A 16,453-nucleotide genomic window follows, 5' to 3' on the forward strand; every position below is an offset into this window, starting at 1 on the left:
CAATCTTTAGAATGTAAGGGACCACAGGCACCTGCCTGTATGCACTTATGCACCGAACACTCCCAAACGCAGTTACAGGCACCTGTGATAGGGACGGGCTAAGTGATCAAACAAAATGCTGTAAAATTGTCATATTTTGGCGTCAACTTCCATGTGCTAGTGTTTCCTGACTTTAAATGGCGCTTTTCAATTCCAAGCGGCCTACAACCAGGGTATACAACTACATAAAAACGAAAGAATTTGCAAGAGTGGACAGTGAGTTCAATGAACCTGATATGTGCCAATGTGGGACTCCAGTCAAATGTAGAAATGTTGCGATAGCCGCTTTAGTTCAGGCTCAGTGATTACCATCCATGGTCAGTAGTCACGAATTCTGCACGTTTTACATTTTTTACATTTATTCATGGACGAAATATATTCTTTACATTTCTACATTTATCACATGAAAGGTCTGCACAAAATGCATTCTTTACATTTAATATTTTTTACATTCCGACCCTCCACTTCAGTTGGTATAGTTCTTCTCTTCGCACCGAGCTTTTATCCTGAGGAAGGCAACTTGTGTGTTGCCGAAACGTCAGTATATTTTAAATAAAGATCGTTAGAAGACAAAGAGTACTGGTTGAACTGCCTCCTTTATAAAATTATCTATGCCATGATCCTGGTGTGTTCCCGCACTCTACGTGTTGCTTCAATGGTTGTAGTTGGACTGACTCTAACACTCCTTTTACATTTATTACAAGAAATCTCTGCACAAAATACATTCTTTACATTTAATACATTCTTTACATTTTTACATTTTTTACATGAAAGGTTTGCACGAAATACATTTTTTACATTTAATAATTTCTTTACATTTAATACATCTTTTACCTATATTACATGGTCGGTCGGCACGAAATACATTATTTACAATTAATACATTTTTTACATTTATTATGTGACATTCTTTACATTTAATACATTTTTTACTCGAGAGGTCTGCACGAAATACACTCTAAGATCGGGCCGGGTCTAGATGAAATCGGTAACAATTGGCCATAGCTCCAAGAGGCAAGTCATTCTAGTATTGTCTAGTGTCAATAGTCAATAGTCCGAAATAAAGTTAAATAATAGTAGACCCGATATATAGATTGTTTATGTATAACAGAAATATATTGGACGTCAAATTTCGATACTAGTACGTAAATGTCCGATATGTAAACATTGTGCAAAGTCGTGATTTGACATTGATTTGCATTGGTCATCTGTAAAGATTACAGATTTGTGATTCGTCTTTTAACGTGGGTTTTGATACTTCAGCATTTTTTCGCTAAATCGGTTGCTCTAAGTTTGTGTATTCCTTCTTTGGATTTGATGGTGGCCATCTTCCCTCAAAGAAGAGAAGCCAGAATAGTTTTTGAAAGAGTCAACTGTCGTATTTGACTCCATTTGCGTGTGATCCAGTGTTTGTGATGCAAAAAAAAACTTACCCATCCCTGATCGGAGTTGTGGACGCTCAGTTTTTCCTGGACCAGCACTCAAGTCGCCTGGCTTCTCTCGGCAGCTGAGTTACTGTGAGCCAAGGCGTTCACCCCACTATCTGTGCAACAGCCTTAACAGCCTACCAGTTAGTGCGACAGTCATCTGAAATTTAGTCCTTCAGTTTATTCTGGTTTGATATTTAATATGCCCACAGACTTGGAGCGAGTCTAAGCTTTCCGTATTTTTCACATATTTCTACAACTGGTTTGGGCAAGGCGCGAGCCGCACGACAGAAGCAGTAGAAGCCAAAGCCCCACGGCCTACCAAGGCTACAATTATTGCAGCTACACATATTTCAAACCTACGTTTGTGCTCGTTTTTTTCAATGTTAGAAATATTTCTTGTGAAAGGCTGTTTTAAGAAATAAAACATTTTAGGGATGGCCCATTTGATTTCTGGGGGCCGGAGAATTTTCGAAAAATAAATTGTTGCCGGCCAAGTGCTGGAAAAAATTTGTCTCTGCAGAAGGGAAGGGGAAAAGATTGCTCCAAAGAAGGTTAAAAAAATTTGCAGTGATGCACCCTTTGGTGGTAACGGTGATCTCTGGAGGTGCCGCCTACGGTTGCATTTTTGAATGGTTATCTATAGAAGCAGACACCTCTTCTCAGTAGCATGAATCACAATCACTCTGTGTGGAGTGACCGTGCATACAGAGTGACCATACATAGATGTATACGTGTATTCTGCTGCTGCACTCCCCAAGGAGGAGGAGGAAGAGGAGGCTGTGTTATTAATGCAACGCTACCAGTGTTAGAATAAACATGAGAATGTTCGTCAAGTCTACAAAAGAGATTGAAACCAATAAATAAATTTCATTATAAAGCGGTAACACTTTATTAATAGATATATTTCTATTAAAGTTAAACATTTTGTATCAGATTTTACTAGAAAACAAAACAACCGGTGAATGTCGATGTCATGTTGTATGCAATATGATCAGATTTTTCATGAAGAAAATAATATAAGCGCCATTTATATCTCAGTAAATATGTATGATTTGTGATATTATTTGGGTGAGTATTAAATTGCTTTCACTCAAGTCTGCAGTCGCATTTGCCTTGGTGGTGTACTTTAAACAATGACTGGAAATGTAAAGGATAAGATTTGTAAACTTCCCGATAGGATCAAAATAAACAATAAAATATTTAAATAAATCATTCGTAAAACACTATCAATGAATAAATTAACAATTTACCGTGTTATACTCAAACAATTTTAAAATGTGTGACTACTTTTACAAAAGGGAAAAAATGAAAAAGCATGCAAATCTCTCTGAAACACTTTCCTAACAGTCCACTGATGTCTGCCTGTTAGATATTAACCATTGGACATTGTTCAAAAAGTTGATCGCTCGTAATGTACCGGTTTGCTTTGTCAGATATCTTTTATCAAGGTACAGATCCCATAGTATCTATATTCGATGGGGTTGTTATTTATCAGAAAGCTTTACCGTCATTAATGGTGTTATAAGCATGGTGGAGTATTGTCCCCAAGCTTTTCAGTGTATATCTTGATGATTTGAGTTCTAGATTGATTCTGGCGTTGGTTGTAACATTTGTGGTATTTTTACAAACCATCTTATGTATGCAGATGATATTTGTTTGATAAGTCCATCTGTGAGGGGCACTCGAAAACTAGTCATCATCTGTGGCTAATACGATGATATTCATGACATTATTTTCAATGCAGAAAAAACGCAGTGTATGTGTGTGATTTCCAAAAGATGTGAGATGGAAAGCATTCCTTCAGTTTATCTCAATGCAGTCAAACTCGTTTTGTTGAAAAGAAAAAGACATCTGGGTTATCTTATGACAGATATATTTAGTGATAACGATGATATTGAATGCCAAAAGAGATCTTTTTACATCTCTGCCAATATGCTTTTGAGACGATTTTCCTTGTCCTCAATGAATGTAAAGTGCAAGCTATTTAAAGCTTATTGTTATCAATTGTACGGTGGTAATCTCTGGGTCAGCTACAATAGCAGTATCCTGAAAAAGCTAAAAGTTGGTTACAACAATGCAGCCTGCATACTGTTGGGTTATGACAGGCGTAGTAGCGCCAGTTCAATGTTTGTCAATAATAGGATTGATGACTTTGATGCTCTGCTTAGAAAGCAAATTTATTATTTAATGAAACGAATATCAACCATTGACAACATCATTATACGAAAGGCGCATGATACTATGTACTTCACATCTGATTTGAGAAAACGGTGGATAAAGACCATTTTTTTACTCTGGGTCAATATTTATTGAATGTAATGCAATTATAGTTTTTTCGAACATGATCAGTATATTTATGTAATTTTTTCAATTCTGTAATATATATGGACATGTATTGAGGTCTGAAATAACGAAATAATAAAATAACAAAATTTAGAATAGTATTTTAAACGTTATCTTTAAGGCTTGGCTTTGATCATACAATAGATCTGAATTGAAGATAAATTATACGTTCAATCGTAAACATCAATACAGGCCTCGATCTTAAATTTACATGATACAATTAATATACAAATGTCACTTAGACACGCTGCAAAATTGCACCCATTACGGGAAATTCTCACGTTCCTTCATTAAGTGTTGACTACCTTCACCATTCTTAATATAATTCAAATATATTCTTGTTTTCTTCAAAACTTCGTAAACATTCTAGTAATATGTAATTTGAGTCTTTTTGCATTTGTCGCAAATATGCTTTGTATTCATAATTGAGATCTTGTTATTTTAATTAATATTTTGCTGGTGCCTATGCCACCTACAGTGTTGTCCTTAGAAGCCGGGTGCCGGGTAAATAACCCGGCTGTTTCGCATGTTTTCCCGGCTACTTTTATAGACCTGTAATTTCGGGATTGCACTGCCAGCTGTTAGACGGCACACGTACGATTAGCAGTTTCGCGACCCCTTAGAATTCCCCGCATGGAACTGCACAAACATAAAACAGTTTCTAAATACCCGTTTATGGCTTTTGAGCCCGATCTTTATTTTGTTAAATAGTGCGATTGGCTGATGGACGCGCCTATGGTGTTGTCTTTGTTACGAGCAGTGTAATTGGTTTGATTAGTATGAAGGTCATCTTTAAGTCATGATTTGTAACGATGGTGTCAAAAAGAAATGTGGCGTCGGCCACTGGCACCTTGTCGATGGAATATTTTTTCCCGAAGAAAGCCCGTTCGAAAGGTATACTTGATGATTCTCCAAAAATATATTTAGTTAATGTATGAAAAACTTCAATTTCGCTGAATTTGTGAGAAAAAAGCGCCGAAAAGATGTGACTTTGATCGACGATTCGAAGTTCATGAGACTGCAGCTAGTTTTCCGCCGCCGCGCTGGCTGCACACGTACGATTAGCAGTTTCGGTCACTACGAGTATGATCTTCTCAACAAATCAAGTTAAGTTATTCTCAGAGCAATACCGACGCATTTTCTAGATTTAAAAAAAATGAGCTAGAACTGATTTTTAGAAGCAACTGTTTATTTGAATGGGTATTTTTTTTTCATTTATTATTTTTACGTACTAGAATCAACGGTCACAGGCATGTTTGTTGCCGACCGTTGCCGACCGGCGCATCATCGTCACGGCTCACGGCTTCACCGTGGCGCTGATCCCCTGTTGCTTAAGACAACAGGACAATACGTCGTGGATTCCGGCATGGGCTCAATTTCACTGCGCCTCTCCATGTTCTCAATGTTGGTTGCCCGATAGTGTCTTTCGATGGACCCTCTGAATCATTTTTTTTTTTTTTTTTGACTCGTGGAGCAAATTTGTAAGAAAGTAGAGTTGTTTCCTTTCGACGCCATGCTGCATATCTGCTTTGATAAAATTTGGGGACAGCGAGACGCGATGATCGTGCGCTGTTTGCATTTAATTTGTTGCGACATTTCTGTCAATCACTCTTTTTGTGTCATAAGTTTCAGAAACTATCGCTCGCATGAAAATTAGCATCCTATTAAGTTCATAGGCACAGATGACATGGTATCGTGCCTCTGACTCGACGATGCCGATTTTTCAGACTACACTCAGAGAATCCGAAACTTTCCACACAAAATGAGTGATTGGCAGAAATGTTGCAACAAATTTAATGTTAAGCGGGCACTCATCTCGTCTGGTTGTCGCCTAAGCTCAGTCGCGGAGAGAACTTTCGCAAACATTTTACTATTATCGTTTGCGTATAGAAAACTCATAACAATGAAAAAATGCGTAGAAACTCAATCCAATGCGTAATATTATTACGCATTGGTTCGATGCTCTACGCATTTTTTCATTGTTATAAGTTTTCTATATACACATTTTTTTTTTTCGTAAATGCGAACACTGTTACAGTGAATTATCTTACCGATGTTTTTTCTTAACAAAAGAGAATGTGTTTTGATTGGAATAGAATGAGCTTGATTGTTTTGGGGAAACTACTATGTGGTAATGAAGAATGGGAAATGAGCAATGAAATGAGCAGACAGCGGGTGATTTAAGATTAAATGTTACATCTTCACTGCAAATAAAACCATAAGTGTGTCATAAATAATACAAACAAAACAAAATCATGTTTGTTTGTTTTTGTTGTATGTGAGCCACGTCTAAGACACACAACAAAAGTACTGTTTTAGTCTCAGCTAAATGTCACCTCAGATGCCACCAGAGAACACCATTTCCACTCCAAAATTTCATTTTTTTCGCCTTGCGAGAGGGGGACACCCCCTCTCGCGCTCTCCCCCTTCGTTCGCTACGCTCACTCGCCGCTCGGTCGCTTCGCTCCATCGCAGTCTACCCGTCTACTTTCTTAAGTTACCCGGCTACTTTTAAAGATAAGGACAACACTGACCTAGTGCAAAACTTTCTTCGTAACACAACCAGTTGATTACTATCACACTGTGTGGTACACTATTTACTGGTATAGTGTTTATTGCCATTGTTTATAATGGAATTTTTGTTCAGACTTACAGTCTGAGTCATCTAACTCTAAGTACGTATACAATCACCAGAAACACTGCATATACAGATGATTTTTCATACTTATGGCCCATAAACCGATGGGAAAGTTTATGCGATTGATCTATATTGTGTGTTTTTAGTGTTTGTTTGTTTGTTTTTTTGCTGGCTGGTAGGTTTTTCAAAAACCCAAAGACGGCAAACAAACTTTAAGAATTTTCTTTACACGGCCTTAAGATAGAAAACAAAAACAGTGAAAGACAATTATCAAAAGTATGAGCATACAGCGAAACGCTATATCCAAATTATAGACCATTGCAGACCAACCCAGTTTCAGTGCGTTTGCCAAAGGCTTTGCAAAGTAAGCTGAACCAAATTAGACTGAAGTCCTGACCCAAATATGGTGCCTCCGCAAACCATGCTAATCCCCCCCCCAAAAAAAAATCCTGGCTCCGTTTCAAACTCTTGAGAAGCAATTAACTCATACGCTGAATCAAGCCGCAAATTGCCGTCATGAAGAGCCACAGCATTTCAAACTTTGGATACGCACACACTGAACTGAATGCGCCGCAGTCCCAGCAACAATGAATATTAAAAAGATTCCAATACGAAATGCCAGCCTGTAACAATAGCGGTCTGAATGCAGGCTGTTGAAAGTCATTACGAAAACAATGAAAGGTATGTTCCTGCTCTGTGGTCCGGGAAACTGGCAGCATTCCATCGTGTCAACGTGTTAACGTTTCATAACATTGGCGTCATGATACGACATTCTTATGTCATTCATTTATGCGACATACGTGTCTAAAATGTGATCCATTATCGCATACAGATAAATTTATCAGATAGCCTTTGGAAGCATGATAGACCGAATTATTGATCTAGATAAAGTATAGCCTACAGTTTGTAGAAAAAAACATCAAAGAAGATATAAATGTGCACTCTCATTTATAACACGACCCTGTTGTGCAGGACCTCCGAAAAATAGTCTCTTTCACTGGATGATGTATCAAAGTTTGTACTTGCTGGTCATTGCAGTGTATTCGTTCAACGTTAACGTTCAGACCAGTAAAAATCGGAAGAGTGTAATTTGACATCGTTGGTTTCATATCGTATTCGCCTTGTATCAACATATGGTACATCGTTTGAAAAAATCTACCATTGCATAAAGTTAATACAGTGAAATTTTCACATTGACGCAAAGTGGTCAGGCAGCTCTCATTTCAAACTGAATAGTCATAAAAATTACAGATTTTGATATTGTTGTTTGGTCAGATAAGATAAGTTGATGTTATCAGACTTGTGGTGTTTTTCGGAGCAGAATCTGCTCGAAGAACATTATATTCATCAATGCAATTTCAATTTCCTTGATTGTCATTCGTCTGATTGGCCTCCCCCCCCCCCCCCCCATGCTATTAGAAGCATGCCGAAAAGGGGAAACAGGGTAGGGGAGACATACAGGCTTCTGTGGGTAGAGAAAGTACATCAGACCAAAGTACCAGAGTAAATTCTACACGTAACTAGCACCCGCGCCCTCTTAGTTGTTCGGAAGTTTCAGAAATCAAACTATCTCGCAAAAAATAGTCTGCTTCTACGGTTTGGCGGATGGACACTGTTGAATTACAATTTTCAACAGGTAATAAGATTTATTCAACAATAGTTTTAGTTCTAAAAGCACTCCTCCTTTGGTTTGGACAATCATATAGTGGTGTGCTCATTTGAAAATATTTTCCTGGTCATTTATACTTATTTTTTTTTCTTTAATTATGTCACACGTGTATCTTAGTAGATTCAGTTATCATCAAGCTTTTAAACCATGACAAGACCCCCCCCCCCCATCCCTGAGTAACTTGACAACCCTAAACAAGTTCAACTGAGTGTTATTCCACAATCAATCAATGACAATGTAAATTATAAATTTAAGAGTATACTTTTGAAATTATAACATTTAAGGAAAATTTAACAGAATTGATTCGGTAAAATCTTGAGTGTTTGCCAGATTATATAAAAGATAAGCTTATACCAACCCTCGGCAACTGGCGCTTTCTGATTGCACGCGAAATTGTTTGTAAAAGAGTAAGTATATAGAGCATGCGCAGAAGCTGCTACCAAAATGGCGGCAACCCCACGCGTAAAACTAGTGGTGGTCATATTTGGTGTGAAAACACTGTGACATTTCATTGACAAGAGACGTTTGGCCACTGGAAGGATACCGCAACACCTGTTTTATCTCTTCGGGTAAGTTTTTGTGATGTTCATGGGTGAGATATGTATTTCAGACAAACATTTTTGTAGGGTGTAGCCGGGCTTGCAGCTGTCATGTCGCATTTAGGAATGTGGAGAGGGGAACACAAGGTGGCCCGAAGCCCAGGGCCTGAATCTCTCCACTTCAAGTCTCACTGGGACAAAGGTGACTCTTATCTTTTTATATAAATAGAATGTTCTCTGCTAAGCCGTTTAAACGAACGCAATCATGCTGTAAATGGTCCCAAAATATCAAGTCTTCGTTCAGCATGTTGTCAAGCTCGCCCATTTCATGTTTTTAAGACGTTTTGGCGGCCAGAAGTACGTGAATCTGGCCCGAGACACGCCCAGGTCGCTGGCTTCGCTAGGTATTACTCACACTCACAATTTGTGCGGGATCTTAGTGTTTACAATGTAAATCACCAAACTGCGGTTCATGTGTGGCAAATAGTGTCGTTGTGATACAATCTAATCCCCAGAACTGGCAGAAGTACGGTTTAGTTGTGTGGTAACAATTTGCGAGCACGCGCGCTCTCGAAAACTCAGCGTGTTTACGTTTCGTGTCAAAACACTGCATCTGCTAAAATGAAGATTGCCTGGTAGTATATTGAAACGTAAACCGGCTCAATAATTGCTACACATGAAACGGGGATTGTGTTTAGTTTGAAAATATGATTGAGTAAGGCTTTGCGTGCCACTTGAAAAGGAAACTGTTCCTAACTGATCCGAGAGGTCCGAACTATACAGTGCGTTGACGTTGACGTAGTTACGTCATGTTAACCTTATATGTTACCGTAGTACACTTCACACCTCATACATAATGGTTGCCACCATCATGAACAGTTACCGGTCTGTTTGTACGATCAGCACAACTATCAGCATTTCTACACCAAGTGTGGCATAAAATAAATTTTGAAAAAAAGTGTGACACTTACGGACAAGCTAGAAAAATAAAATAAGTGAATAAACTCTTGGAAACATTTACAAGTACATGTAGTAGTATGTACAGAAAAGATGTGCATGGTTCCATCTGCTAAAATTTTTGTCATCATCTTGATAATTTGAACATCAGTTTTGAATATTCTGAATTATTAAGCTTAACTGGAGGGTGTTTTACCATTACTTTCTTAATTTTATCTCAGACTAATCAGTGAAATAGAATATGTCACCAAGGACTAACATCACGTAGAATGAAGTAAGACAGTCTATGGATTGACAGTGTTTGACTAGCATATGTAAATACATGGCCCGAAATGTCACACGTGTGGGCTTGGTGTAAACAAAATTTGTATGTCGTCAGAAAGGTGAACATTTCCTGCAAATCAGCCTGCTTTCATTACATTCATTTGATGTACTGTAGCTTGCTGCAGGTTTGTTGAGTATGTGTGTATGTGCTGCTCCCAGTTAGAGTATGAACAAATATCTCAGGGAAATGCCAACTTTACTTTGTGCATTTTTTGTTCAATTCATAGATTGACTCTCTGCACACACGTGCATAGCTTGATTTTTTTATCATTTGATTAATATGTTACTATTTAATGACTCAGCTACCCTGTTGAGTGGTATTAGAAGCATTTTACACCAATATAATTTATTGGTAGAAGATATCTGAAAGTAGTTTTAGTGCTGATCATAAAATACCACCTGTTCAGGTATGGAGTCTTTGCCAAGTGATGAAAATAGTTGATCATAAATAGTTCAGGGTCATGATACTTCAGTATAGATCCTGCTTTTTCAAGTAAATGTGGCGGGTTTTCTATACATGTATGATTGTAGATTTTAGCATGTTTTGGGTTAAATTTCAAAAGCATGGCACCGCGTATAGATGCAGTTTGGCCATCTGTAATGCAGTCTATAACTAGGCTATGACAACTTTAGTTAAATTTTCTCATATTAACTGATTAAGTTGGGAGCGTGGTGAAAATTTAAGACACAAACATACTCAATTCAGTACGTATGACTTTATGTATTTGTGCATGGTTGTATGTGTTTCCAGTTAAGCTCTACTAGTTGTGTTACAGTACTTCAGAAATAATATTGCCATTTTACTCAGTGTGTTCAACAAGCTTTGATAAAAATAAATATGATTTACAATGATGTTAGATCTATTCTTAGTAATATCAACATATCCATATAAATGACAGTTGGCAGTTATATTTAGCTTTTATGTTATCACTTTTGTTTAAACAGTTGTCTTGTTATAATTCCGTTTTCTTCATCATCCATATTCTGAATGTGAAGGAGATATTAATCGATCTTCATGCACATTTTGAGACCTTATCCATCGAATAAGTTTGATGTGATTCTTCTAATACTGGAGTAAAATTGATATCTTATTTTTGTTAACCATATTTTGCTGATCTGACAGTCTTGGTTGGTTTGATTTGTGACTTAAATGTGGATCATGTTTGGATTCTGAATTTTGACATATGATAGAGTGCTTAAAGGCCTGTGTTAGCACCAGATTGTCTCATCAGACTAGAACAAAGGCGATCCCAGGGATCGCAAAGTGCCTTTAAATAAATAAAGGTAGAATGCATGGGGACAGATATTTGGACTCTACTCTCAAACTTTTCCAAGTCTGTTATGATCTTCCACATGGAGGGGCTCATTTTCAAGCCTGTGGAGTCAGAAAAACTTTCGTCGTCCAGGCTTAGTTTTTTTGAAAATCAAAAATTTTATTTTCTCCATAGAGTTAACAGAGATAGCAGCCATTTTGAATTTCAAATATTGGTAAATCATGGGTAATTTGTTTGTCTAGTACCAAAATTTGCATGCTGACGTCCCGATTTTTATTCTGGGTTTTAAAAGGTTCCTTGAGGAAAGTTTGAGCAAAAGTAAAAGTCTTTCACTTTCAAGGTGCATACTATGTGGAGCATGTTTGATTTATCATTTTAACTATGAATGAGTGAATATAAAAGTGAATATAGCGTAATCATAGTTAAGTAGAGTAACCACGGCCTAATCTAAACAACCCAGTAGACTGTAAAATGTCAGGTGTCAGGCTTTGCCATTTTAGACTTTGTATTTTATATCTATTGATAATTGTACTGATAAAGGTACTATTCAGGGTGTTTAGTAAAGTGTCGTGCGTTTTACTCGTTCACTGAAACTTTCAGATCCTCTTCTAAGATGAATATGGTTGAGGTCTTATAAATATGCCAAATGGTTCTTCCGAATCTCAAATATATTTATTCTTAGGTCAACTCTGTGACTATAGTCACCTTCCTATAACTACACAATTCCATTTCGCACTTAGTTCTACCTAGCACTCTTCAGACATTACATAACTCAGGTTTTATCGGTAGAGAACGTTGTGAAACTACACAGCTTATACTTTAAAAAAAATTAGGATGTGATGTCATAAGTTTTTGACAAGTATTCATCATTTCTAGCGTTATTGCCTGGGCTCTCAAAAGATATCAAAATAATCCATTGCAAAAAGGAGAGTGTTTGACGTCTGAGTTACTAGTACAGTGCTCAGAATAATACCTGAGAGAAAACTGAACGACTTATCAAGTAGTTACTGTGTAGTGATTAGGTCTGTACCGACCCAAAACGACCTATTTTGGGAAAATAAGTGGTTGGAACTTCATACATACTTATTTTGTGATCGTACATACCTAATTGTTTTACGTCCGGAGAGCATAACAACTTATTTTGTTATCTATTTGGTCAAAATAAACAATTACGTTTAATTTCCTACAGACTTATGTTGTTTTGGGCCGGTGTCGCGTATTTTAAGTCTGCACAATAAATACGCTGCATATTCGGAAATGTGTGATAGTTGATTTTGATTTTGAAGTTCAACAAATTGTGTGAAAAAAACTACCATTTGACTTTGATCGGTACAGAAAATCAATCACTGACTTTTTATGTACGTTTTGCGAATGATCAGTTCTCATTGAAAGCGTAACTGTTTCTACAGAAAAAAGACAAAAAACGATCAGACAGTTCGTGTCCGTGTCGGCTACATGGACGATCTGCCAAAAAACGCTTTGCGAAAAATGAACGTTGAGCTCGACGTAAAATATGGTTGAACTTATTTCACGTGCATATCTCCCTTTAAAAGCCTAGTCTTTCAAAGAACTGCAACTCAAAAATAACGTATATCTGGTTCTTTGTGTTTTCTTACCGGGCCCTTTCAAACATGAACTACGAGTCCGATCACAGAGTAGATTGAAAGCTTACGACTACGTATGATGCCAGGCAGCTATCCCAGCGTAATAAGCATAGTTTCAACATCGACTCACACCGGACGTGCGCGATGAAAGTCATCATCGAGCCAAGTTTGTAAGTCACGAGACTTGTATGTCGGAGACGTTTTTGCAGAGCGTTGTGATGATCTGGTAAAGGTTTACATGTAATGGATTTTCTGTCGTTTTAGCTTTTCAAACGCGAGCTCGCATACAGCTGTGTTCGATCACGTTGCTAGCTGGCTGAGTGCGTGGGTCACATGGGTCATCAGACTTTGAACCCAGGACTTTAGAATCACGCCTGATGATGTCATAGATCATGTGAAGACTTCTTTATGATTGGTCAGATTATTGTAGATCATGTGAAGATTTCTTTATGATTGGTCAAGTTGCCAAAAGGTCACGGGTCAAATCCTAAGCGGCAAATTAAATCTGATATGCACTGGTGGGACGTTAGGACGTTTTGAGTGAGAGAGAAAATCGTCACCTCTTTCCGCTCTGATTTTGACACAGTTTCGCGTAAAATTACCGTAGGACATAATCATTCAGGGTATGTACAGGTTAGCTATGAATTTAAAACCAACAAACAGCGTTTACGATGCGTTGATGGCCCTTGGATGACCGATTCTGAGCTGAGATCGACCGCGATATCGTCCCGTAGAACACGAACACAACCTATATGCATAGTTCGATCGAAGCATGGAGGCAGGACGAGACCGAAGAGATTGTTTAAAAATTCGGTAAGTAATTTCCAATACGCCTTATCCACGAGTTGTCTCTGTAATTTTCGCAGTTTTCACTTCTTTAGTCACGCTATATTGATGTCATTCTTGGCGAACCCTGTTCAAGTATACGAAACGAACGGACGGTGGTGGCAAAAATTAAACCATGATGGAGGTTGGTACCTCAATAGACAGTGAAGTGTTACTCCACACTGTCTGTCACTGTCTATCTCTGTGCGTTAATTACAAGGAGAGTGTAGTAACGAATAGAGCCAGGCTATTATCTGTTATTTTCACTCATTGATTCAAAATTTTGACCGGATTGATGATATACAACAGATACTCATATATTTTATTATTTAAACTTTGACCTGGTTTTAATATTATAAAGGGATACTTTTTGATTTACATTTCTTCTGTTTGAGATGTGCTGAACCCCAATCACCACCGGTCAGTAGTTGTAGTTTGGAATGGCGTGTCACTAATCAATGGGGAAAATGAGGCTGAAAAGCAAAGATTTGGTAATCACAACGAACATAATTTATAGTATGTCATGAGTGTTTTTATCAGAAGGTAAATTATTTTAATCGATTATTATAATTTCATTTAAGCACGTGAATGCTCTTTCCATGAATTTTTATATTAAGGATAGTCGACGAAGTACAAGCAATTTCACTCTCCACATGATGTAATGACATCCTTGTCTGTTATTTATCATTTTTATTCTCAGTGTATCTATGGGCAAAGGCCAAGAAGCTGAACAGACCAATGTGAAGTTTCAGGACAAGATCGGAAAGTATAAGGATGGCATCAAAAACAACTTTTGATAATGTGAACAATCAAATGCAGACTTTAAGACGTGTTCTGTTGGGTTTTTCACATGAATCTCCCCTTCCACTATGAAATAAAGAGCTTGCAAACTTGACATCAGAGAACTGCTTCTTGTGTTGTCTTGTTGCTTCTTGTGCTGTCTTGTTCCCTATGTTGAGGTAAGACTAATTTTTAGTTTCTTACATGGCAAGTCTATCCACTACAGTTCATTACAAAATGATTCTGAACCAAGTAAATTTGTAATGGATGGAAGTATTGGGAGGCTACTATGTACACTGTCCCATGAACTCTGCTGGAATCTGCCCTCTGTCTTGGGTATCACTGTCCATTTTTTTCAGTTGTTGACCTGGTATATCAAGTTTAGAAGCATGATAATTATGATCATACATAAAATGTTGGATGTGGCTGCATCACTGTTGTCAATTCCTGGTTTTGCAATTTTTTCATGCATCGAGACTTGAATATATAGGCATCATGTATGCTAATTTTTAAGAACATACATACTTATTGTCAAGAAGTATGTATATATGCTAATATATGTAAATTTTACATACCAATTTTACCTGCTTATATATGCTAATTAATATATGTAAATTTTACATACCAATTTTACCTGCTTATATTTACGCGCTTTAAGTATGTATTGTTAAGTGGTTATGCTAATTTTTAGGTCTGTATGGCCGATGCCTACCTAGCTAATTTACATTTTCGGCCTATACACATACTTAGTAGTATGTACAGACCTAACTTTGGCCATAGACAAAAGGAACAAGTCTGTAACGAAACAAGTAGGTATCTGCCACAAAAACAACTTATATACAGACTTATTTACAGACTTATGGATAACTTAAATAAGTATGTGAGTTTTATAAGGGTGTCCATCATGTGCTGTAGACCAGATAAATCTCTCTTCTGTCATACTTGGAACTCTTTAAGTAGCATGTTGTCTACATAGACTTCTTGCACAACATTTGATGAATTACGTTTAAAATCAGCAGAGATGAATGTAGCATGGAAAATTTCCATCAAAGTCACCAGACAAGAGTTTTCAACAATTCTGTAAATCATGTCTCATGCTCTTGTGCCCTATAATGTGAAAAGCAAAATACTTTGACTAGTCTGAAAAAAAAATACCTTAAAGTATCCAGTGTTTTTATCTATACACTCATTGTGCCATTGAGTTCTAATTGCTGTAAATAGTTGCTGTACCAATATTAATACTTACTGTTTTGTAGTTATCCACGGAGTGTGTATAGTACAGAAGTGCAAGCCCTTAGGGTCTATGGTATTTATTTGAGTCCAGTTATGCACTCAAATCTGCCATATGAAAAAGCCATAATGTAATACTGTGGATACCTGCCTGAGGATAGAGCAATTACTACTGTTAATGAATGCCTCGACAGTATAGAATGTTGTCAATCTTCTGTAGGTCACAAAGTTTTCAAGGACCCAGATTTTTAGCATAGGGTGGGTTTTTTTTCACGCAATTTGAGTTCAGCTCATTTGCTGCCTGACAGGTTTGCAGATTTTCAGGAATATTGGCGAGATTGAATATTATGCCACTGGTTTGGTATCCACAGCAGCCACCACCAGGCATGAACTAGATCTGTATTAGTGGTTGTCGAGCTTTTTTCATTTTGTACTTTCATTTACTACATCTGGTACCATTCTCATACCTATTATAGTCGACAATTATTACTTGTCAAATGCACTCCACTGTATGGTTTACATGTAATACAATCCTGAATTTTAGCATGCACTTTTTTTCGGTAGGAAATTATTACCTCATTCATGCCCAGCCCTTGGTATACATTCCAGCCACACATTTGAAGATCCAGTTGGGTTATAGCAAACGTTGTAGTGAAAAAGTAAATATTTGGATGGGAATCTGTGGCATGGGCTTCCAGAACCCAAACTCTGACCTAAATATATTGTCATCTCTGAGTAGGTTATGTGAAGTTGCTGTAAAGTGCTACTTGAATGACAGAAACCAAACATAAAACTGGGATT

The 16,453-nt window shown here is 37.4% G+C and overlaps 2 protein-coding genes and 1 long non-coding RNA gene across 7 annotated transcripts in view; 2 read left to right on the top strand and 1 right to left on the bottom strand.

The window, feature by feature from the left end:
- LOC139150901 (alpha-N-acetylgalactosaminide alpha-2,6-sialyltransferase 5-like) overlaps positions 1–16,453 on the bottom strand; it is a 417,953-nt gene that overhangs the window by 105,877 nt on the left and 295,623 nt on the right. The gene's annotated exons all lie outside the window — the stretch shown is intronic.
- Positions 8,542–16,453, top strand: part of LOC139150869 (ubiquitin carboxyl-terminal hydrolase 1-like) — a 41,710-nt gene continuing 33,798 nt past the window's right edge. Inside the window, exon 1 of one of the 3 annotated variants that reach the window (XM_070723297.1) lies at positions 8,542–8,688. The gene's annotated coding sequence lies outside the window, so the exon portion shown is untranslated. Of the gene's footprint in view, positions 8,689–8,731; positions 8,861–16,453 lie in introns of those variants that run through there. The other 2 variants (XM_070723299.1, XM_070723298.1) reach the window with 2 other exon arrangements.
- LOC139150868 (uncharacterized) lies at positions 12,821–14,547 on the top strand. The gene is made up of 2 exons (XR_011556292.1): positions 12,821–13,630; positions 14,343–14,547. It is a non-coding gene; the product is annotated as an uncharacterized lncRNA (long non-coding RNA).

Source organism: Ptychodera flava, chromosome 15 (genome assembly GCF_041260155.1).
Source record: "Ptychodera flava strain L36383 chromosome 15, AS_Pfla_20210202, whole genome shotgun sequence".
Taxonomy (NCBI): domain Eukaryota; kingdom Metazoa; phylum Hemichordata; class Enteropneusta; family Ptychoderidae; genus Ptychodera; species Ptychodera flava.